At 43.2% G+C, this 24,952-nt stretch overlaps 2 long non-coding RNA genes across 2 annotated transcripts in view; one reads left to right on the top strand and one right to left on the bottom strand.

Annotated features, from left to right (window-relative positions):
• The first annotated feature begins 598 nt into the window (after nucleotides 1–598).
• LOC142309873 (uncharacterized) lies at nucleotides 599–2,000 on the top strand. Its single transcript, XR_012754021.1, has 3 exons — nucleotides 599–676; nucleotides 1,656–1,802; nucleotides 1,941–2,000. It is a non-coding gene; the product is annotated as an uncharacterized LOC142309873 (long non-coding RNA).
• A 3,122-nt stretch (nucleotides 2,001–5,122) lies between these two features.
• LOC142309875 (uncharacterized) overlaps nucleotides 5,123–24,952 on the bottom strand; it is a 263,189-nt gene continuing 243,359 nt past the window's right edge. The window contains exons 2-3 of the long non-coding RNA XR_012754022.1: nucleotides 5,344–5,485; nucleotides 5,123–5,250 (exon numbers count right to left, since the gene is read on the bottom strand). This is a non-coding gene — a long non-coding RNA (uncharacterized LOC142309875). The remainder of the gene's footprint in view (nucleotides 5,251–5,343; nucleotides 5,486–24,952) is intronic.

Raw genomic sequence — 24,952 nt, forward strand, 5'->3', positions numbered from 1 at the left:
GAAATTAAAATTGCGTAGCAGAAATGGAGAGGAGTGTAGAATGCGCATGTGGTGTACCTTGCTTGACAGGAGAGGAACCCTAAGGTAGTATCTCAGACAAATTTACTATGCCTTTAAGGCTATGTGCGCACTAGAGATGTGAAGTTTCTCGAGAAAATTTCTTGAGAAACTTCTGCCAGTGAATGATTGAATGAAAAAATCCGCATCAAATCCGCATGCGTTTTTGCCGCGGATTTGCCGCGGATTTGCCGCGGATTTTCCGCAGGTTGCTCCCTGCGGATTTTCAGGCTGTAAACTACAGTAGATATAAATAAAGCATGTTGAAAAAAACAAGAAAAAAAAATTATATTTGATGTCATTTCCTTCTTCTTCAGTCTCCATATTCTATGGTGTATTTATTCTCCATTTACTTCAGTCAATGCCAAGCAATGCACTTTCCTCACAGCTGCACACGCCACATTTCCAACTTCTTTTGCTGACCGTTGTCACACTATTACGTCGCCGTTGAGAACAGGTATAATTTTTTATTTTTCATTTTTATCATATAAAAAAAACAATTTTTGACATTAATAATATAATTTTTTTTAGGCAAAAAAAAAAAAATGTGGATTCATCCGCTTCTTGTGGCTCGGGAGACAAAAGGACATTTTAGAGTCCTGTATAATGATTTACGAAGGTAGGTTTATTTTTTGACTATCTATTCATCTATCATTCTATCTATCTATCTTTTTATCTATCTATCTATCCATTCCTCTATCTGTCTATCTATCATCTATCTAGCTATCCCTCTATCTATCCCTCTATCTATCCCTCTATCTATCTATCTATCCCTCTATCTATCCCTCTATCATCTATCTATCTATCTATATATCTATCCCTCTATCTATCCCTCTATCTATCTATCTATCCCTCTATCTATATATCTATCTATCTATCTATCTATCTATCTATCCTTCTATCTATCTATCTATATCTATCTATCTATCTATCCTTCTATCTATGTATCTATCTATCTATCCTTCTATCTATCTATCTATCTATCTATCCCTCTATCTATCCCTCTATCTATCCCTCTATCTATGCATGTATCTATCTATCCCTCTATCTATCCCTCTATCTATCTATCTATCTATCCCTCTATCTATCCCTCTATCTATCTATCTATCTATCTATCTATCTATCTATCCCTCTATCTATCCCTCTATCTATCTATCTATCTATCCCTCTATCTATCTATCTATTTATCTATCTATCCCTCTATCTATCTATCCCTCTATCTATCTATCTATCCCTCTATCTATCCCTCTATCTATCTATCTATCCCTCTATCTATCTATCTATCTATCTATCTATCCCTCTATCTATGCATGTATCTATCTATCCCTCTATCTATCTATCCCTCTATCTATGCATGTATCTTTCTATCTATCTATCTATCTATATCCATCCATCCTTCCATTTATCTATCTATCTATCTATCTATCTTTTTGTATCTATTTATTATCTATCTATCCATCTCTCTTTCTGTATGAATATATCCTTCTATCTATATTATTCTATCCTTCTACCTCTGTCTGTCTGTAGAAATCCTTTATCTATCTCTGTCTACATATTTATCTGTGTCACATTTTTTGATTTAGTAATTTTTTTTCCAGATTTCCCGAAAAGTTTACTTCGTTTTGTCGCTTGACTATTCCCGCCTTCGATCGACTATTATCAATTGTACATTCTGATTTATGTTATGCGGATACCCGGATGAGGAAGTCAATTTCTGCTGAGGAGCGGCTGCTCATCACCTTGCGGTAATTATTTTTTAAAAATACTTCCATTTTTTTTTTTTTTTTTTTAATTTTATTTGTGATCATGTGAAGAGTTCATTTTCATGCATGCAATGTTTCTCTTTGTATCTATTTCTAATTCTTTGTCTTTGTATTTTGCAGATTTCTGGCCACAGGAGAGAGCTACACATCCCTGCACCTTCAATTTCGGGTTGGTAAATCAATCATCTCTGAAATTGTGAGGTGCACATGTGGCGTGATCTGGCAGAAATTGCAGCCCATGGTGATGCCTTCCCCAACCGAGGAGACTTGGCTTCAGGTTGCAGCGGGCTTTCAAACTGTGGCCAACTTCCCCAACTGCATAGGTGCGGTCGATGGCAAACATGTAAGAGTGCAGAAGCCACCGCGATCAGGATCACTCTTCTTTAATTATAAGAAGTATTTTTCGGTGGTCCTCATGGCGGTGGCTGATGCACATTACAAATTTATTGCCATTGATGTCGGTGCTTATGGCAGTACGGGGGATTCTCGTGTGTTGCGAACATCACAGATTGGACTGCAAGTTCTCCAGGATTGCGTAACGCTCCCAGCCCCACAACCTTTACCGGGCTCCACAGATCCACTCCCCTTTGTGATGGTATCGGATGAGGCATTTCCTTTATTGCCAAACCTGCTGCGCCCATACCCACGGAGGGGACTGGATACCCGGTGGAGGATTTTTAATTATAGGCTGAGTCGTGCACGCAGATATGTGGAGTGCACCTTTGGAATCCTGACTAGTCAGTGGAGGATTCTACACACAACCATCCAGTTAGAAACAGAAACCGTTGACACTGTGATTAAAGCCTGCTGTGTTCTCCACAACTATGCTCGAGAGTATAGCTCTCAGCAAGTTGAGGAAACACAGCAGGCCGAATTTAATCCAGTGATCAACGTGTCTTCGGGAAGACCAACTAACTCGGGTGTGTTGGTGCGAGAATCCTTCACTGACTACTTCATGAGTCCAGAAGGTGCCGTGCACTGGCAGTACTCCTGTGTCGGTGATGTGCAGCCGGATCAGCAGACACCCATGGGACAAGGTGAATGGCAAATGTGATGCCCCTGTGCCAGCAGCCGGCGCAGCTTGGATCCGGACCCGTGTGATGGCTAGAGGGATCCTCCAGACCTGTTGGTCACGTGGACACTAACGATGATAAGGGGACGTTTTTGTACGTGATTTGCCACAGACAGTCTGTGCATGTGATGTGCAGCCAGATCTGCAGACAGCAATGGGACATCTGCTGTACCCTTCATCTGATAGTGTGTTATGTATATACATTTTGCAATATGTATTTGTTTTTTCGCTTAAGGTCATATATATACACAAAATTGCTTGAATACCTTTTTGCCAAAAAAATTTTTTATTAAATTTCATTCCATGAAAAATTCAATGCATTTTTTTTCCTCCACCAACCAACACAAACATGTTTGTCAATTTAATTGTTTTATTTCAACATACAAAAAAATTACATTACTGAAAAAGATATTCTTTAATGACAATCAATGACAAAACTGGGTGAGGACCTGAAAAGTTAAAAACATAAAAATCTTGAGTTTTCATCTGAGCTCCGCAGAGCAGCCTGACCTGACATCAAGTTGTGCAATACAATACCGCAAGCGCTGACTGATTTCACGGCGATTGCGGTTCAGTTCATGAATCATGACAGCTGCAGACAAGCCATGCTGAAGTACGAAGCTCTCACCTGAGCTACAGAGTTCAGCACGGCAAGGCCGCAGCTGTCATTAACTGAAATGCAATTGTCATGGAATCACTCGGTGCATTCAGTTCATTATAGCAAAACATAATGTGTACTTTGCACGTTGCGACATCGCTAGTAAGATTTCGCCATGGTAAAATTTAAAGTGACACACATTATGCGCCGTTAACGATGTGTCAACGTGTAAAGCGAAAAGACAATGATAAGCGAGTGCAAAAGCATTGTAAATTGCTGATCTGTGTAGTTACTGTCTTTTTTTTTATATTTCACCAATAGGAGATACGATGTTGTTCCTCGTTCCTGCGGCAGCACACATCGCTTTGTGTGAGAAAACGCAGGAGCTAGGAATATCACCTTACCGGCCTCCACCGCCAATGTAGAAGGAAGGAGGTAGGCGGGATGTTTACGTCCCGCTCATCTCCGCCCCTCCACTTCTATTGGCCACCTGCCCTTGCTGTGATGCCGTACGACCTGCCCCGTTAGGAAGGAGGTGGTTTGCCGGGCACAGAGACGTCGCAGGGCAGTTAAGTGCTTGTGAAGATGGCGTAGTAATAATGTTCGCTACGGCAGCTATCACAAGATATCTCATCAGCACCGTGGCCGGGGACTATCGCGCTCTGCATCGCTATCATTGGCTAGCGATGTCGCAGCGTGCAAAGTACCACTTCAGGCCATGCTGGACTCAGCAATTTTAGAATCAAAATTAAAAATTTGAACTTGGGTAAGTGTTCTGGGGAGTGCAAAACTTTTTACAAGCGATACAAGTCCTGCGTTACATAGCCAAAAGAATCAGCCTGGGTGGAAGGGGCAGCTGCTTGTGAGTGGCTTTCATAATTTGTACCTACTGCACCAGCTATTTGAGTTTGGGGATGCATATTGTATGAATAAGCCAGATTTGGTTGTGGAGGGAGGTTTCTCACAGGTCTATTTATTTGAGTGGGGGAAAAAGCATCCAGAATGAGATTAAGAAGGTCACCTACACGTGGATGTGGGGGGGGCTTTTCAAAGCCGTCAAAAAGGGCGCAGCAAGCCATCATACAGGCTGACTGCGTCTCTTTTGACATGTCAGAAAGCCGGCTGCCAAGACTGGCAGCAAATAAATCACACTTTGAATTTGGTTTAGATGCTGAATTTTTAAGCAGGGACAAAGCCTCGCATGTTAGCTCGTCGCACTGCTCAGCAACATTTTTGGACAATGGAACTCCCTTTGCTTTCTTCCGCCGTAATGTCAGGTTTCGTGCTGACGCCGCAGAAGATGATGATTGTGGCGGATCAGCAGCACTGGCAGTGGATGTAAAGGTGAAAACACCGGGGTCAGTCCCTGTGCCAGCAGCAGAGTTAGGGATGCAGGGCCGTTTAGCGGCAGAAGCTGATGATGTATCCGCATCCTCTGAGAAAGCTGTTTCTTCCACTTCGGTTGAACCTTCAGGCATTTCTGATGTGGAGTCATCATGCTCTACAGGCAAGAGGTTACCTTCTGTCCTATGATTGGAAAAGGAAAAAAAAATGAATGTATTGCAAACAAAATTAGAATTTTAAATTTTTAAAATTCAAAAGTACTTACTGCCGTAAGCTTCTGCCCGTTAGTAGAAACTGTAGTTCATCTTCATAAAGAATTTTCCCTTTTTGTCCAGCAGATCCACTTTTGCTGACCTTTGTTAGATCTTTTGTGAAGCGGTCCTTCACTGATCTCCAGCGGTTCCTCACATCTTTGTCTGTAAAAAAAACACAAAACATTATAAAAATAATGTAATCAAGATCTTGACAAAAAAAAAAAAAATTGTCATAAAAATACATTTTCAATTTACCAATTTGAACTTGAAGTGTTGTGTCAACTTCGTCCCACAATGGGAAGAGATCACGGCAGATTTGGGTCCAAGTCATATGTCTTTTATATCTGTTCAGATATTCATGACACGCAGGATCCCAAATTATGGGTTGTGCCTCCACCTGTAATTTAATAAAAAAAAAAAAAAATTAAAAACATATAAAATTACCTCCAAAAAAATTTGAGGCAGTGGATAATGGAAACACAAACATATAGGTAAATAATAGACGGATAGATAGATAGATAGATAGATAGATAGATAGATAGATGGATGGATATAGATAGATAGATAGAGGGATGGATGGATATAGAGAGATAGATAGAGGGATAGATAGATAGATAGATAGATAGAGGGATAGATAGATAGATAGATAGAGGGATAGATAGATAGATAGATAGATAGATAGAGGGATAGATAGATAGATAGAGGGATAGATAGAGGGATACATAGATAGATAGATAGATAGATAGATAGAGGGATAGATAGATAGATAGATAGATAGAGGGATAGATAGATATATGGATGGATATAGATAGATAGATAGATAGATAGATAGAGGGATAGATAGATAGATAGATAGATAGAGGGATAGATAGATAGATAGATAGATAGAGGGATAGAGGGATAGATAGATAGATAGATAGATAGATAGAGGGATAGATAGATAGAGGGATAGAGGGATAGATAGATAGATAGATAGAGGGATAGATAGATAGATAGAGGGATAGATAGATATATGGATGGATATAGATAGATAGATAGATAGATAGAGGGATGGATGGATATAGATAGATAGATAGAGGGATAGATAGATAGATAGAGGGATAGATAGATAGATAGATAGAGGGATAGATAGATAGATAGATATATAGATAGATAGATAGATAGATAGAGGGATAGATAGGAGCCACATGGACACCAAGAGCAAGAAAAAGACTGATACCCATATCCAAAATGGCAACATCTGGCTCCAGTACTTCAGAGACCTCTACAAAGACATCCCAAAAGAAGGACTAAGCCAAGAGCAGGAAAACATAACATCAAAACTAAAGGCAATGGAAGAGAAAATCAAAAACTTCCAAAACCCACTGGACACACCAATTACATTACAGGAAGTTGCAGAGAAAATCACTTCCATAAAGTGTAAAAAATCTAGTGGTCTGGATGGAATCCCCCCAGAGATGTTGAAGTACAGCCCACCAGAAATTCAAGCTGCAATGGTTAAACTGTTCAACATTGTGCTGAGTGCTGGCTACTTCCCTCGTACCTGGAACCAAGGACTCATTACACCGATCCACAAGAGTGGGGACAGGTATGACCCTGCCAACTACAGAGGCATATGTGTCAGCAGTAACTTGGGAAAACTGTTCAACAGCATCCTAAACAAAAGGATCATCAGTTTCCTTACCGAGCACAATGTCCTGAGCAAAAGCCAAGCAGGGTTCGTGCCAAACCACCGCACCACGGACCACATCTACACCCTGCACAGTCTCATTCAGAGCCACGTCCACAATACAAAGCATGGGAAGATATACGCCTGCTTTGTAGACTTTAAAAAGGCCTTTGACTCAGTGTGGCACCCGGGCTTGTTCTTAAAAATGCTGGAAAGCGGAATAGGAGGAAAGACCTACGATGTCATCAAAAGCTCCTACACCGAGAACCTCTGCAGCGTGAGTGTGAACGGTAGAAGAACGGCTTATTTCCAGCAGAGCCGAGGAGTCAGACAGGGCTGCAGCCTAAGTCCAACGCTCTTCAATATTTACATCAATGAGCTGGCTACTGCTCTGGAATCTTCACCTGCTCCAGGTCTCACACTCCATGACGCCCAGGTGAAATTCTTGCTCTATGCAGATGACCTACTGCTGGTGTCACCAACCGAGAAAGGTCTCCAAGACAACCTACAAATTTTGGAGAAATTCAGCTCCACATGGGCACTACCGATCAATCTAAAGAAAACCAACATCATGGTGTTCCAGAAGAGAAAAAGAAGATTTGACCAGCATCCTTCATTTGTCGTAAACGGCTGCACTCTAACAGGAACAGACAAATACACCTACTTGGGCCTGGAAATTCACCAGTCAGGGAGCTTTAAACAAGCCATAGAGACCCTGAAAAACAAGGCCTGCAAAACCTTTTATGCCATCCGAAGGAAATTGTATCATCTGAAGCCACCAGTGAGGGTCTGGCTAAAAATCTTCGATTCCATCATTGCCCCAATCCTCCTGTATGGCAGCGAAGTCTGGGGCCCTCACACTTACACAGATTGGTCAAGGTGGGATTCCAGCCCAACAGAAATATTCCACCTGGAATTCTGTAAGCACCTTCTCCAGGTCCATCGAAGCACCTCCAACAGCGCCTGTCGAGCTGAGCTGGGCAGATTCCCTCTACACCTAGCAGCTCTGAAGAGGTCACTATCATTTCAGGCTCACCTACAGAGTAGCAATCCAAGCTCCCATCACCACAAAGCTCTGATACATATACGTGGGCCAGATGAACCAGGACCCCTGGCACAGCTCTCCCAAACCCAACTGGACAAAATAACCAATCACAGCAGCCTGACAAGAACCAGAATCAGGAAGATGGTAGACGAGGGCCAGGAGAGGTATGTCAGTGACTGGAGGACCGACATCAACACCTCACAGAAACTAACCACGTACCAGAGTCTACAGAGAGACTACAGACTGGCCCCGTATCTGGAGAAAATCCCGGACCCCAGAGACCGCAGGACCCTGAGCCGATATAGACTCAGTGCCCACAGTCTAGCCATCGAATCCGGTCGACACAAGCAGAGCTACAAGCCAAGGGAGGACAGACTGTGCCAACACTGTGACCTGGAGGCCCTGGAGGATGAAACCCACTTCCTGCTACACTGCACCAAGTACTCAGCAGTGAGGGACACTCACTTCAGGAGACTCTCCCATCTCTTCCCGGATTTCAGCTCCATGAAGGAGGAAGAGAAAATATATATCCTGCTGGGGGAAGAAGAGAGCGCAGTGGAGATAGCAGCGCGGTATGTGAGCGAATGCCATAGACTTCGAGAAAGAGAACTATGATAAGCCATGGACTTCCATAGCCCCCCATCCCAGATGTGGCCCCCCAATCCCCACCCTGGATATGTCCCATCCACCGTTACCACAGTCCCCACCGTGGATATGCCCCATCATAAGCCATGGACTTCCATAGCCCCCATCCTAGAAGTGCCCCCACAGTCCCCACCCTGGATGTGCCCCATCCATCCTTCCTACAGTCCCCACCCCCCATCCCCACAGCCCCAGCCCCTAATGTACACTTGCTTTGGCAAAACTAATTTGTATTTGGTCCTGCCAATAAAGCTTATTTGATTTGATTTGATTTGATTTGATTTGATAGATAGATAGATAGATAGATAGAGGGATAGATAGATATATGGATGGATATAGATAGATAGATAGATAGATAGATAGAGGGATAGATAGATAGATAGATAGATAGATATATGGATGGATTTAGATAGATAGATGGATGGATGGATATAGATAGATAGATAGAGGGATAGATAGATAGATAGATAGAGGGATAGATAGATAGATATATGGATGGATATAGATAGATAGATGGATGGATGGATATAGATAGATAGATAGAGGGATAGATAGATAGATAGATAGAGGGATAGATAGATAGATAGATAGATAGAGGGATGGATGGATATAGATAGATAGATAGATAGATAGAGGGATAGATAGATAGAGGGATGGATGGATATAGATGGATAGATAGATAGATAGAGGGATAGATAGATAGATAGATAGATAGATAGATAGATAGAGGGATGGATGGATATAGATAGATAGATAGAGGGATAGATAGATAGATAGATAGATAGATAGAGGGATAGATAGATATATGGATGGATATAGATAGATAGATAGATAGATAGATAGATAGATAGAGGGATGGATGGAGATAGATAGATAGATAGATAGATAGAGGGATAGATAGATAGATAGATATATGGATGGATATAGATAGAGGGATGGATGGATATAGATAGATAGATAGAGGGATAGATAGATAGAGGGATAGATAGAGGGATAGATAGATAGATAGATAGATAGAGGGATAGATAGATAGATAGATAGATAGATATATGGATGGATATAGATAGAGGGATGGATGGATATAGATAGATAGATAGAGGGATAGATAGATAGAGGGATAGATAGAGGGATAGATAGATAGATAGATAGATAGATAGATAGAGGGATAGATAGATAGATAGATAGATAGAGGGATAGATAGATAGATAGATAGATAGATAGAGGGATGGATGGATATAGATAGATAGATAGATAGATAGAGGGATAGATAGATAGATAGATAGATAGAGGGATAGATAGATAGATAGATATATGGATGGATATAGATAGATAGATAGATGGATGGATATAGATAGATAGATAGATAGAGGGATAGATAGATAGATAGATAGAGGGATAGATAGATAGATATATGGATGGATATAGATAGATAGATGGATGGATATAGATAGATAGATAGATAGATAGATAGAGGGATAGATAGATACAGATGGATTACAGCTTTATTATTTGTGATGTATGTGTTTTCCCCCCCCACAGTATTTGGGACAGAGCAGTGACACTGTGGGACCTGGGATCTGAGATCTCACAGGGTCACTGCTATTACCGCTGAAGAGGTCGTGTGAGGACACACAACCTCCCGCGAGCGGTAATGAGAGCAGCGTGGGAAATGCCCTGGAGTGACCCGTGCAGTCTCGTACATGGAGCTGCATTGATCATTCTGCCTCAGACGTCGCTGGATGCAAGCGTCGCCGGACCTCCGGTTTTGGATTATTTCGGACCTGGATGTTTGGGGGGGCACTGTTAATAAAGGGGTCAAAGAGGGGGCTGTATTTTATTTAAAATAAAAAGCTTTTCGGTGTGTGTGTTTTTTTTAACTATCACTGCACGATTAGTAATGGCGTGTCATAGACGCTGCCATTACTAATTGTGGACTTAGCGGCAGCAATGGGCTGCCGTTAACTCCTTTATTACCCCGTTGCAACAGCAACCGGGAAGGGCCGGTGACACGCCAGGACTTTGGCATCTGATCGATGCCACGGTCTCGGGGCAGCGCTGGCTGATATTCACGGCTGCGGGAGGAGGGGGGAAAAAGCCATAGCCCTCGTCCTCCCAAGCCTGTGAATACCAGCCACCCGCTGTGTGTTTACTTTGGTCGGGCGGGAAAAAAACAGCGGAGCACACGTTTTTTTTTTTTTAATAAGTGTCAGTGTGTGTGTGTGTTTGGGTGCATATACTTACCAATTCGATTAATCTTTTTACATCTAGCGTCATTCTGTTGTACCACGCCATTTTCAATAGAAAATGTCGGCACTTCCTCATCCGGTCTGACATCACTTCCCTGCAATCCGCACGAAAGGAAGGAACATTCCCGCAGGTAATTCGCAGCTATTCCGGTGGTATACCGCACATCATTTGCTACGTGCGGAATACCCCCGGAATACCGCAGGTACCTGCGGAAATTAATAGACATGTTCATTTTCTCAAGAAATTTTCTCGAGAAATTCTTCTCGCTGAAATTTCTTGAGAAAAATCCGCACCAGTGCGCACAGCTATTTTTTTTTCTCATAGAATTTCATGGGAAATGTCTGCACAAAGATTGCAGACATTTCTCAAGAAATTTCCGGGGCTAATCCGCGGGTAAATCCGCAGGTAAAAAGCTCTAGTGCGCACATAGCCTTAAAGTGTCAGAACTTTTGCAAATTAAAATTGCATAGCAGAAATGGAGAGGAGTGTAGAATGCACATGTGGTGTACTTTGCTTGACAGGAGAGGAACCCTAAGGTAGTATCCAAGACAATTTTACTATGCCCCTAAAAGTGTTAGCACTTTTAGAAATTAAAATTGCGTAGCAGAAATGGAGAGGAGTGTAGAATGCACATGTGGTGTACCTTGCTTGACAGGAGAGGAACCCTAGTTTCCTAGACCATTTTTCTATGCCCCCCCTAAAAGTGTCAGCACTTTTGGAAATTAAAATTGCGTAGCAGAAATAGAGAGGAGTGTAGAATGCACATGTGGTGTACCTTGCTTGACAGCAAAGAATCCCTAAGGTAGTATCCCTGACAATTTTACTATGCCCCTAAAAGTGTCAGCACTTTTAAAAATTAAAAAATTAAAATTGCATAGCAGAAATGGAGAGGAGTGTAGAATGCACATATGGTGTACCTTGCTTGACAGCAAAGAATCCCTAAGGTAGTATCCCAGACAATTTTACTATGCGCCTAAAAGTGTCAGCACTTTTAGAAATTAGAAATGCGTAGAAGAAATGGAGAGGAGTGTAGAATGCACATATGGTGTACCTTGCTTGACAGGAGAGGAACAATAGTTTCCTAGACCATTTTTCTATGCCCCCCCTAAAAGTGTCAGCACTTTTGGAAATTAAAATTGCGTAGCAGAAATGGAGAGGAGTCTAGAATGCACATGTGGTGTACCATGCTTGACAGGAGAGGAACCCTAAGGTAGTATCCCAGACAATTTTACCATGCCCCTAAAAGTGTCAGCACTTTTAGAAATTAGAAATGCGTAGAAGAAATGGAGAGGAGTGTAAAATGCACATGTGGTGTACCTTGCTTGACAGGAGAGGAACCCTAGTTTCCTAGACCATTTTTCTATGCCCCCCCTAAAAGTGTCAGCACTTTTGGAAATTAAAATTGCGTAGCAGAAATGGAGAGGAGTCTAGAATGCACATGTGGTGTACCTTGCTTGACAGCAAAGAAACCCTAAGGTAATATTCCTGACAATTTTACTATGCCCCTAAAAGTGTCAGCAATTTTGGAAATTAAAATTGTATAGCAGAAATGAAGAGGAGTGTAGAATTCACATGTGGTGTACCTTGCTTGACAGAAGAGGAACCTTAAGGTAATACCCCAGACAATTTTACTATGCCACTAAAAGTGTCAGCATTTTTGGAAATTAAAATTGCGCAGCAGAAATAGAGAGGAGTGTAGAATGCACATGTGGTGTACCTTGCTTGACAGGAGAGGAACCCTAAGGTAGTTTCCCAGACAATTGTACTATGCCCCTCCCTAAAAGTGTCAGCACTTTTGGAAATTAAAATTGCTTAGCAGAAATGGAGAGTAGTGTAGAATGCACATGTGGTGTACCTTGCTTGACAGCAAAGAAACCCTAAGGTAATAATCCTGACAATTTTACTATGCCCCTAAAAGTGTCAGCAATTTTGGAAATTAAAATTGTATAGCAGAAATGGAGAGGAGTGTGGAATTCACATGTGGTGTACCTTGCTTGACAGTAAAGAAACCCTAAGGTAGTATCCCTGACAATTTTACTATGCCCCGTAAAGTGTCAGCACTTTTGGAAATTAAAATTGCGTAGCAGAAATGGAGAAGAGTCTAGAATGTATATGTAATGTACCTTGCTTGACAGCAAAGAAACCCTAAGGTAGTATCCCTAACAATTTTACTATGCCCCCAAAAGTGTCAGCACTTTTGGAAATTAAAATTGCGTAGCAGAAATGGAGAAGAGTGTAGAATGCATATGTGGTGTAAATTGCTTGACAGCAAAGAAACCCTAAGGTAGTATCCCTGACAATTTTACTATGCCCATAAAAGTGTTAGCACTTCTGGAAATTAAAATTGCGTAGCAGAAATGGAGAGGAGTGTAGAATGCGCATGTAATGTACCTTGCTTGACAGGAGAGGAACCCTAAGGTAGTATCTCAGACAATTTTACTATGCCCCTAAAAGTGTTAGCACTTTTAGAAATTAAAATTGCGTAGCAGAAATGGAGAGGAGTGTAGAATGCACATGTGGTGTACCTTGCTTGACAGGAGAGCAACCCTAGGTTCCTAAACCATTTTTCTATGCCCCCCCTAAAAGTGTCAGCACTTTTGGAAATTAAAATTGCGTAGCAGAAATAGAGAGGAGTGTAGAATGCACATGTGGTGTAACTTGCTTGACAGCAAAGAATCCCTAAGGTAGTATCCCTGACAATTTTACTATGCGCCTAAAAGTGTCAGCACTTTTAGAAATTAGAAATGCGTAGAAGAAATGGAGAGGAGTGTAGAATGCACATGTGGTGTACCTTGCTTGACAGGAGAGGAACATTAGTTTCCTAGACCATTTTTCTATGCCCCCCCTAAAAGTGTCAGCACTTTTGGAAATTAAAATTACGTAGCAGAAATGGAGAGGAGTCTAGAATGCACATGTGGTGTACCATGCTTGACAGGAGAGGAACCCTAAGGTAGTATCCCAGACAATTTTACTATGCCCCTAAAAGTGTTAGCACTTTTAGAAATTAGAAATGCGTAGAAAAAATGGAGAGGAGTGTAGAATGCACATGTGGTGTACCTTGCTTGACAGCAAAGGAATCCCTAAGGTAGTATCCCTGACAATTTTACTATGCCCCTAAAAGTGTCAGCACTTTTGGAAATTAAAATTGCGTAGCAGAAATGGATTGGAGTGTAGAATGCACATGTGGTGTACCTTGCTTGATAGCAAATAAATCCTAAGGTAGTATCCCAGACAATTTTACTATGCCCCTAAAATTGTCAGCACTTTTAAAAATTAAAATTGCGTAGCAGAAATGGAGAGGAGTGTAGAATGCACATGTGGTGTACCTTGCTTGACAGGAGAGAAACCCTAAGGTAGTATCCCAGACAATTTTACTATGCCCCTAAAATTGTCAGCACTTTTGGAAATTGAAATTGTTTAGCAGAAATGGAGAGTAGTGTAGAATGCACATGTGGTGTACCTTGCTTGACAGCAAAGAAACCCTAAGGTAATATTCCTGACACTTTTACTATGCCCCTAAAAGTGTCAGCAATTTTGGAAATTAAAATTGGATAGCAGAAATGGAGAGGAGTGTAGAATTCACATGTGGTGTACCTTGCTTGACAGCAAAGAAACCATAAGGTAGTATCCCTGACAATTTTACTATGCCCCGTAAAGTGTCAGCACTTTTGGAAATTAAAATTGCGTAGCAGAAATGGAGAGGAGTGTAGAATGCACATGTGGTGTACTTTGCTTGACAGGAGAGGAACCCTAAGGTAGTATCCCTGGCAATTTTACTATGCCCCGTAAAGTGTCAGCATTTTTGGAAATTAAAATTGCGTAGCAGAAATGGAGAAGAGTCTAGAATGTATATGTAGTGTACCTTGCTTGACAGCAAAGAAACGCTAAGGTGGTATCCCTAACAATTTTACTATGCCCCCAAAAGTGTCAGAACTTTTGCAAATTAAAATTGCATAGCACAAATGGAGAGGAGTGTAGAATGCACATGTGGTGTACCTTGCTTGACAGGAGAGGAACCCTAAGGTAGTATCCCAGACAATTTTACTATGCCCCTAAAAGTGTTAGCACTTTTAGAAATTAAAATTGCGTAGCAGAAATGGAGAGGAGTGTAGAATGCACATGTGGTGTACCTTGCTTGACAGGAGAGGAACCCTAGTTTCCTAGACCATTTTTCTATGCCCCCCCTAAAAGTGTCAGCACTTTTGGAAATTAAAATTGCGTAGCAGAAATAGAGAGGAGTGTAGAATGCACATGTGGTGTACCTTGCTTGACAGCAAAGAATCCTTAAGGTAGTATCCCTGACAATTTTACTATGCCCCTAAAAGTGTCAGCACTTTTAAAAATTAAACTTGCGTAGCAGAAATGGAGAGGAGTGTAGAATGCACATATGGTGTACCTAGCTTGACAGCAAAGAATCCCTAAGGTAGTATCCCAGACAATTTTACTATGCCCCTAAAAGTGTCAGCACTTTTGGAAATTAAACTTGCGTAGCAGAAATGGAGAGGAGTCTAGAATGCACATGTGGTGTACCATGCTTGACAGGAGAGGAACCCTAAGGTAGTATCCCAGACAATTTTACTATGCCCCAAAAAATGTCAGCACTTTTGGAAATTAAAATTGCATAGCAGAAATGGAGAGGAGTGTAGAATGCACGTGTGGTGTACCTTGCTTGACAGCAAAGAAACCCTAAGGTAGTATCCCAGATAATTTTACTATGCCCCTAAAAATGTCAGCACTTTTAGAAATTAGAAATGCATAGAAGAAATGGAGAGGAGTGTAGAATGCACATGTGGTGTACCTTGCTTGACAGCAAAGAAACACAGGTAGTATCCCTGACAATTTTACTATGCTCCTAAAAGTGTTAGCACTTTTAAATATTAGAAATGCGTAGAAGAAATGGAGAGGAGTGTAGAATGCACATGTGGTGTACCTTGCTTGACAGCAAAGAATCCCTAAGGTAGTATCCCTGACAATTTTACTATGCCCCTAAAATGTCAGCACTTTTGGAAATTAAAATTGTGGAGCAGAAATGGAGAGGAGTGCAGAATGCACATGTGGTGTACCTTGCTTGACAGCAAATAAACCCTAAGGTAGTATCCCAGACAATTTTACTATGCCCCTAAAATTGTCAGCACTTTTAAAAATTAAAATTGCGTAGCAGAAATGGAGAGGAGTGTAGAATGCACATATGGTGTACCTAGCTTGACAGCAAAGAATCCCTAAGGTAGTATCCCAGACAATTTTACTATGCCCCTAAAAGTGTCAGCACTTTTGGAAATTAAACTTGCGTAGCAGAAATGGAGAGGAGTCTAGAATGCACATGTGGTGTACCATGCTTGACAGGAGAGGAACCCTAAGGTAGTATCCCAGACAATTTTACTATGCCCCAAAAAATGTCAGCACTTTTGGAAATTAAAATTGCATAGCAGAAATGGAGAGGAGTGTAGAATGCACGTGTGGTGTACCTTGCTTGACAGCAAAGAAACCCTAAGGTAGTATCCCAGATAATTTTACTATGCCCCTAAAAATGTCAGCACTTTTAGAAATTAGAAATGCATAGAAGAAATGGAGAGGAGTGTAGAATGCACATGTGGTGTACCTTGCTTGACAGCAAAGAAACACAGGTAGTATCCCTGACAATTTTACTATGCTCCTAAAAGTGTTAGCACTTTTAAATATTAGAAATGCGTAGAAGAAATGGAGAGGAGTGTAGAATGCACATGTGGTGTACCTTGCTTGACAGCAAAGAATCCCTAAGGTAGTATCCCTGACAATTTTACTATGCCCCTAAAATGTCAGCACTTTTGGAAATTAAAATTGTGGAGCAGAAATGGAGAGGAGTGCAGAATGCACATGTGGTGTACCTTGCTTGACAGCAAATAAACCCTAAGGTAGTATCCCAGACAATTTTACTATGCCCCTAAAATTGTCAGCACTTTTAAAAATTAAAATTGCGTAGCAGAAATGGAGAGGAGTGTAGAATGCACATATGGTGTACCTTGCTTGACAGGAGAGGAACCCTAAGGTAGTTTCCCAGACCATTTTACTGTGCCCCCCCTAAAAGTGTCAGCACTTTCAGAAATTAAAACTGCGTAGCAGAAATAGAGAGGAGTGTAGAATGCACATGTGGTGTACCTTGCTTGACAGGAGAGGAACCCTAAGGTAGTATCCCTGACAATTTTACTATGCCCCGTAAAGTGTCAGCACTTTTGGAAATTAAAATTGCGTAGCAGACATGGAGAAGAGTCTAGAATGTATATGTGGTGTACCTTGCTTGACAGCAAAGAAACCCTAAGGTAGTATCCCTAACAATTTTACTATGCCCCCAAAAGTGTCAGCACTTTTGGAAATTAAAATTGCGTAGCAGAAATGGAGAAGAGTGTAGAATGCATATGTGGTGTAAATTGCTTGACAGCAAAGAAACCCTAAGGTAGTATCCCTGACAGTTTTACTATGCCCCTAAAAGTGTTAGCACTAGAGATGAGTGAACCGGTCCCGGTTCGGCTCGAGGTCGGTTCGCCGAACGGAGGTCCCGTTCGAGTTCGGTTCGTCGAACGTTCGACGAACCGAACTCGAACTGCATAGGAAACAATGGCAGGCAATCACAAACACAGAAAAACACCTAGAAAACACCCTCAAAGGTGTCCAAAAGGTGACAAACAACTCACAACAAAACACAAACACATGGGAAAGTGACAAGGACATATACTCATGCGAAAACAAAACAGCTGGACAAGGAAAAAGAGGAGGACACACAGATATAGGCATGGCACGCCCTTCTAAAATCATGTAAAACACCGCAAGGTTACTCCAAGCGGAGTCTCCCTTTTTTTCCAAAAATTGTGCCCCACACACACCCACCCATTCAGTGGCAGCACTTGTGCCCTAGTTGTACACTTCACAGCTAGATTTGCATCAAGCACATTCCAAAATACTCCATTCTTATCCGTCCCCAGGATGACACCGGGGTAGGTAGCAAAGTCTTTCCTGATCCCAGCTCTGTTCATCTTGGCTTCTTTTAAAAGCACATCAAGCAAGGGTTACTCCAAGCGGAGCCTCCCTTTTTTCCAAAAATTGTGCCCCACACACACCCACCCACTCAGTGGCAGCACTTGTGCCCTAGTTGTACACTTCACAGCTAGATTTGCATCAAGCACATTCCAAAATACACCATTCTTATCCGTCCCCAGGATGACACCGGGGTAGGTAATAAAGTCTTTCCTGGTCCCAGCTCTGTTCATCTTGGCTTCTTTTAAAAACACATCAAGCAAGGGTTACTCCAAGTGGAGCCTCCCTTTTTTCCAAAAATTGTGCCCCACACACACCCACCCATTCAGTGGCAGCACTTGTGCCCTAGTTGTACACTTTTCAGCTAGATTTGCATCAAGCACATTCCAAAATACGCCATTCTTATCCGTCCCCAGGATGACACCGGGGTAGGTAGCAAAGTCTTTCCTGATCCCAGCTCTGTTCATCTTGGCTTCTTTTAAAAACACATCAAGCAAGGGTTACTCCAAGCGGAGCCTCCCTTTTTTCCAAAAATTGTGCCCCACACACACCCACCCACTCAGTGGCAGCACTTGTGCCCTAGTTGTACACTTCACAGCTAGATTTGCATCAAGCACATTCCAAAATACGCCATTCTTATCCGTCCCCAGGATAACACCGGGGTAGGTAGCAAAGTCTTTCCTGATCCCAGCTCTGTTCATCTTGGCTTCTTTTAAAAACACATCAAGCAAGGGTTACTCCAAGCGGAGCCTCCCTTTTTTCCAAAAATTGTGCCCCACACACACCCACCCACTCAGTGGCAGCACTTGTGCCCTAGTTGTACACTTCACAGCTAGATTTGCATCAAGCACATTCCAAAATACGCCATTCTTATCCGTCCCCAGGATGACACCGGGGTAGGTAGCAAAGTCTTTCCTAATCCCAGCTCTGTTCATCTTGGCTTCTTTTAAAAACACATCAAGCAAGGGTTACTCCAAGCGGAGCCTCCCTTTTTTCCAAAAATTGTGCCCCACACACACCCACGCACTCAGTGGCAGCACTTGTGCCCTAGTTGTACACTTCACAGCTAGATTTGCATCAAGCACATTCAAAAATACGCCATTCTTATCCGTCCCCAGGATGACACCGGGGTAGGTAGCAAAGTCTTTGCTGAACCATGACTTGTTCATCTTGGCTTCTTTTAAAAACAATGTAAGCAAGGGTTACTCCAAGCGGAGTCTCAATTTTTTAAAAAAATTGGGCCACACACACACACACCCCATCTGTGGCAGCAGTTGTGCCCTAGTTGCAAACAGGATGTTTTGATTTGCATCAAGCACATTCCAAATCCACAAGCATTTACTCTCCCCAGGATGACACAGGGGTAGTAAATTCCTTCTGGATCCATGACTTGTTCATTTTGATGAACGTCAGTCTGTCCACATTGACACTGGACAGACGCGTGCGCTTATCTGTCAGCACACACCCAGCAGCACTGAAGACACGTTCAGAGACAACGCTGGCAGCTGGACACGACAAAATCTCCAAGGCGTAACTGGAGAGCTCTGGCCATTTTTCTAGATTTGAAGCCCAAAAGGAGCAAGGCTCCATTTGCAAAGTCATGGCATCGATGTTCATTTGGAGATACTCCTGTATCATCCTCTCCAGCCGTTGACTATGTGTCAGACTTGTTGTCTCTGGTGGCCTTGCAAAAGAGGGTCTAAAAAAATTATGAAAAGATTCCATAAAATTGCTGTTACCAGCACCAGATACGGTCCTACTGGTACGGGTAGACTGTTGAAGATGACGAGACCGTCCCATGTTTGTCAAGTTACAACTGGGAGATTCACTCCCTGCACCTGCACGGTTGTTTGGTGGAAAAGCAGATCTAAGATCGAGTAACAGCTTCTGCTGATACTCCTGCATACGTGCGTCCCTTTCTATGGCTGGAATTATGTCACAAAATTTGGACTTGTACCGGGGATCTAATAGTGTGGCAAGCCAGTAGTCATCATCACTTCTAATTTTGACAATACGAGGGTCATGTTGGAGGTAGTGCAACAAGAAGGCGCTCATGTGTCTGGCGCAGCCATGCGGACCAAGTCCACGCTGTGTTTGTGGCATAGAGGTGCTAACCGTTCTTTCTTCCTCTGACATCTCCCCCCAACCTCTTTCAACTGAAATTTGACCAAGGTCTCCCTCATCTGCTGAGTCTTCTATGTCCATGGACAGTTCGTCCTCCATTTCTTCATGTTCTCCTGCACCTTCCTCAACATCTCGCCTGCTAACATGCGCCCTTGTTGATCCCTGTCCCCCATGGTCCCATGCCTGGCGCCTTGGTGATGATGAACGTCTGGACCTTGGTGATGTTGTTGTGTCTTGCGCATATGAATCCTCCTGTAGTTCATCACCTTCCTGTTGTCCCACCCCCTGACTCCGAATAGTGTTTAGCGTCTGCTCCAGCATGTAAATGACTGGAATAGTCATGCTGATAATGGCATTGTCAGCGCTAAACATATTCGTCGCCGTGTCGAAACTGTGCAGAAGGGTGCATAGGTCCTTGATCTGAGACCACTCCATCAGGGTGATCTGCCCCACCTCTGCATCTCGTTGGCCCAGGCTATACGTCATGACGTATTGCACCAGGGCTCGGCGGTGCTGCCACAGTCGCTGTAACATGTGGAGAGTTGAATTCCAGCGTGTCGTCACATCGCATTTCAGGCGATGAACCGGCAGGCCGAAAGACTTCTGGAACGATGCAAGTCGCTCAGCTGCGGCGCTTGAACGGCGGAAGTGAGCAGACAGTTTTCGTGCCCTGTTCAGAAGGCCATCTAGGCCGGGATAGTGTGTTAAAAATTGCTGCACGACAAGGTTCAACACGTGAGCCATACAAGGTACGTGTGTCACCTTGCCCAGGCGAAGGGCCGCACCCAGGTTTGCAGCATTGTCGCACACGGCCTTACCAGGCTGCAGGTTGAGCGGAGACAACCATTTATTAAACTCGGACCGCAGAGCTGACCACAACTCCTCAGCTGTGTGACTCTTATTCCCAAGACATGTCAAGCTAAAGACCGCCTGATGCCGTTGCGCTGTGCTGCCAGCATAGTAATGAGGGGTGCGTGATTCCTTCTGCGCAGTGAGAACGCTGGTGGCCTGACCAGACAGGCTTGGGGCGGAGGTGGAGGACCCAGATGAGGTGGAGGATGCAGAAGCAGTGGCGGAACTTGGACACACAGAGGATTGACACACAAGTCGTGGGGACGGCAAGACTTGTGCAGCAGACCCTTCACCATCTATCACCATAGTTACCCAGTGCCCAGTCAGCGACATGTAACGTCCCTGTCCATGCTTACTGGTCCAAGTATCGGTGGTGAAATGCACCCGTTCACACACAGAGTTTCTCAAGGAAGCGGTGATGTTGTGTGCAACATGCTGGTGTAGCGCGGGCACACCTTTCTTAGAGAAGTAGTGGCAACTAGGCATCTGGTACTGGGGCACAGCGACAGACATAAGGTCTCTAAAATCCTGTGTGTCCACTAGGCGGAAAGGCAGCATTTCGGTAGCCAACAGCTTACAGAGGGATAGAGTCAACCTCTTAGCTTTGTCATGGGTCGCAGGAAGTGGCCTTTTATTTGACCACATCTGAGGGACAGAGATCTGGCTGCTGTGTGTAGACGGTGTTGAGTAGGGTGTCCCTGGAAAAATGCAGGTTTGTGAGGAAAGTGCAGGCGGAGACATGATGTTGCCTTCATCCAACATTGGTGCTATCGATGTCTGAGAGAGCTGTACACACTCACTTGTTTCCCCTTCCAAACCAACTGACGACCTACCAAGCAAACTGCCTGTTGCGGTTACAATGGTGGAAGTTGTGGGTGGAAAAACAGGTGTGACAGCTGTCCCCACAGTCCTAGAAGATGACGAGCGTGCGGATGCACTGGAAGGGGCAGGCGGTGGATGGTTCACTCCGCTAGGCCGCATTGCAGCACGGTGAGCTTCCCACCGGGCCATATGATATTTATTCATGTGACGATTCATGGAAGAAGTTGTCAAACTGCTGAGGTTTTGACCTCTACTAAGAGAACCATGACAAATTTTACAGATCACATAATTTGGGCGATCTTTTTCTATGTCAATAAAGGACCAGGCTAGGCAAGGCTTAGAGGCCATGCGACCTGTTGATCCACCCCGAATAATGCTCAGAGGCAGAGTGGTGGCTGAGGATGCAGTTGTAGACGTGCTACCAGTACTCCGACTGTGTCCAGGAAGGCGCAAGGTAACTTCGTCATCAGTTGCATCCTCCTCCACCACCTCTGTTGACCTCCTCGAGTGCCTGACTGTGGGTTGACAGTAGGTGGGATCTAGAACTTCATCATCAATTGTTGTGTTTGCACTCCCCTCCCCCTCAGACCGAGCCTCTTCTTGCCCTGACCGAATATTTAAGTTGTCATCCCAATCGGGTATCTGCGTCTCATCTTCATCAGTATGTTCCTCATTGTCTATAAACACAGGTGTTACAGTTTGTGACAAAGGGTCAACATTATGCTCAGAAACTTGGTCCTCACGGCCTGAATCAGAGTCACAAAGGTTCTGGGCATCACTGCAGACCATTTCCTGTTCTGTACTCACTGTAGCTTGGGAGCAGACCTCTGATTCCCAGGCTATAGTGTGACTGAACAGCTCTGCAGACTCAGCCATCTCAGTTCCACCATACTGTGCAGGGCTGATGGAGACTTCAGAGCTGGGAGAAAGCAAGTTTGATTGGGATGACAACTCAGAGGACTGGTGTTTTTTGGATGCAGTACTTGAAGTGGCTGAGAGGGCACTTGTTGGACCACTTGAGATCCATTCAAGCATTTTCCTTTTTTGGCCATCATCTACCTTTGTTCCTGTTGTTCGTGTCAAAAAAAAGGGAGCACATCGGATTGTCCACGGTAAGTAGTAGACATCTTACTTTTGCTGGTAGATGGTCTATCTTCAGCAGATGATAATGGAGCTTTGCCACCTTCCCCACGTACAAAACCTTTTTTGCCTTTTCCACCACGCCTCTTCCCCTTTCCACCAGCATCTGTCATTTTGCCACTCATGTTGATTGCGACAAGATTGTGCACTGAAAATGTGGTAGTAAAAATTGAGAGGTGGTGTAGATTGCAGTGGTGGTCTAGCTTTATTAACAGCAGAATAATAAAGAATAAATATCCCTGACAATGCAAATACGGCCCTTAAACTGGCAGCAAAAATTGCTAGTATAATGGCTTAGTTATAATTAGTTGGAGTGTGCAATGCAGGCAGAGGTGCTGCAAATGTCTTTGCACTAGTGGGACTATAGCAAAGTCCAATAGCCACGTTTAGGATGCCACTAAGTACACTGAGTGTTTGCTAGTATAATGGCTTAGTTATAATGAGTTGGAGTGTGCAATTCAGGCAGAGGTGCTGCAAATGTCTTTGCACTAGTGGGACTATAGCAAAGTCTAATAGCCACGTTTAGGATGCCACTAGGTACACTGAGTGTTTGCTAGTATAATGGCTTAGTTATAATGAGTTGGAGTGTGCAATGCAGGTAGAGGTGCTGCAAATGTCTTTGCACTAGTGTGACTAGACAAATGTCCAATAGCCACGTTTAGGATGCCACTAGGTACACTGAGTGTTTGCTAGTATAATGGCTTAGTTATAATGAGTTGGAGTGTGCAATGCAGATAGAGGTGCTGCAAATGTCTTTGCACTAGTGTGACTAGACAAATGTCCAATAGCCATGTTTAGGATGCCACTAGGTACACTGAGTGTTTGCTAGTATAATGGCTTAGTTATAATGAGTTGGAGTGTGCAATGCAGGTAGAGGTGCTGCAAATGTCTTTGCACTAGTGTGACTAGACAAATGTCCAATAGCCACGTTTAGGATGCCACTAGGTACACTGAGTGTTTGCTAGTATAATGGCTTAGTTATAATGAGTTGGAGTGTGCAATGCAGGTAGAGGTGCTGCAAATGTCTTTGCACTAGTGTGACTAGACAAATGTCCAATAGCCACGTTTAGGATGCCACTAGGTACACTCAGTGTTTGCTAGTATAATGGCTTAGTTATAATGAGTTGGAGTGAGCAATGCAGGCAGAGGTGCTGCAAATGTCTTTACACTAGTGGGACTATACCAAAGTCCAATAGCCACGTTTAGGATGCCACTAGGTACACTGAGTGTTTGCTAGTATAATGGCTTAGTTATAATGAGTTGGAATGTGCAATGCAGGTAGAGGTGCTGCAAATGTCTTTGCACTAGTGTGACTAGACAAATGTCCAATAGCCACGTTTAGGATGCCACTAGGTACACTGAGTGTTTGCTAGTATAATGGCTTAGTTATAATGAGTTGGAGTGTGCAATGCAGGCAGAGGTGCTGCAAATGTCTTTGCACTAGTGGGACTGTAGCAAAGTCTAATAGCCACGTTTAGGATTCCACTAGGTACACTGAGTGTTTGCTAGTATAATGGCTTAGTTATAATGAGTTGGAGTGTGCAATGCAGGCAGAGGTGCTGCAAATGTCTTTGCACTAGTGGGACTATAGCAAAGTCTAATAGCCACGTTTAGGAAGCCACTAGGTACACTGAGTGTTTGCTAGTATATTGGCTTAGTTATAATGAGTTGGAGTGTGCAATGCAGGTAGAGGTGCTGCAAATGTCTTTGCACTAGTGTGACTAGACAAATGTCCAATAGCCACGTTTAGGATGCCACTAGGTACACTGAGTATTTGCTAGTATAATGGCTTAGTTATAATGAGTTGGAGTGTGCAATGCAGGTAGAGGTGCTGCAAATGTCTTTGCACTAGTGTGACTAGACAAATGTCCAATAGCCATGTTTAGGATGCCACTAGGTACACTGAGTGTTTGCTAGTATAATGGCTTAGTTATAATGAGTTGGAGTGTGCAATGCAGGTAGAGGTGCTGCAAATGTCTTTGCACTAGTGTGACTAGACAAATGTCCAATAGCCACGTTTAGGATGCCACTAGGTACACTGAGTGTTTGCTAGTATAATGGCTTAGTTATAATGAGTTGGAGTGTGCAATGCAGGTAGAGGTGCTGCAAATGTCTTTGCACTAGTGTGACTAGACAAATGTCCAATAGCCACGTTTAGGATGCCACTAGGTACACTCAGTGTTTGCTAGTATAATGGCTTAGTTATAATGAGTTGGAGTGTGCAATGCAGGCAGAGGTGCTGCAAATGTCTTTGCACTAGTGGGACTATAGCAAAGTCTAATAGCCACGTTTAGGATGCCACTAGGTACACTGAG

The sequence above is a fragment of the Anomaloglossus baeobatrachus genome, chromosome 5 (assembly GCF_048569485.1).
Source record: "Anomaloglossus baeobatrachus isolate aAnoBae1 chromosome 5, aAnoBae1.hap1, whole genome shotgun sequence".
In the NCBI taxonomy this organism is placed as follows: Eukaryota; Metazoa; Chordata; class Amphibia; order Anura; family Aromobatidae; genus Anomaloglossus; species Anomaloglossus baeobatrachus.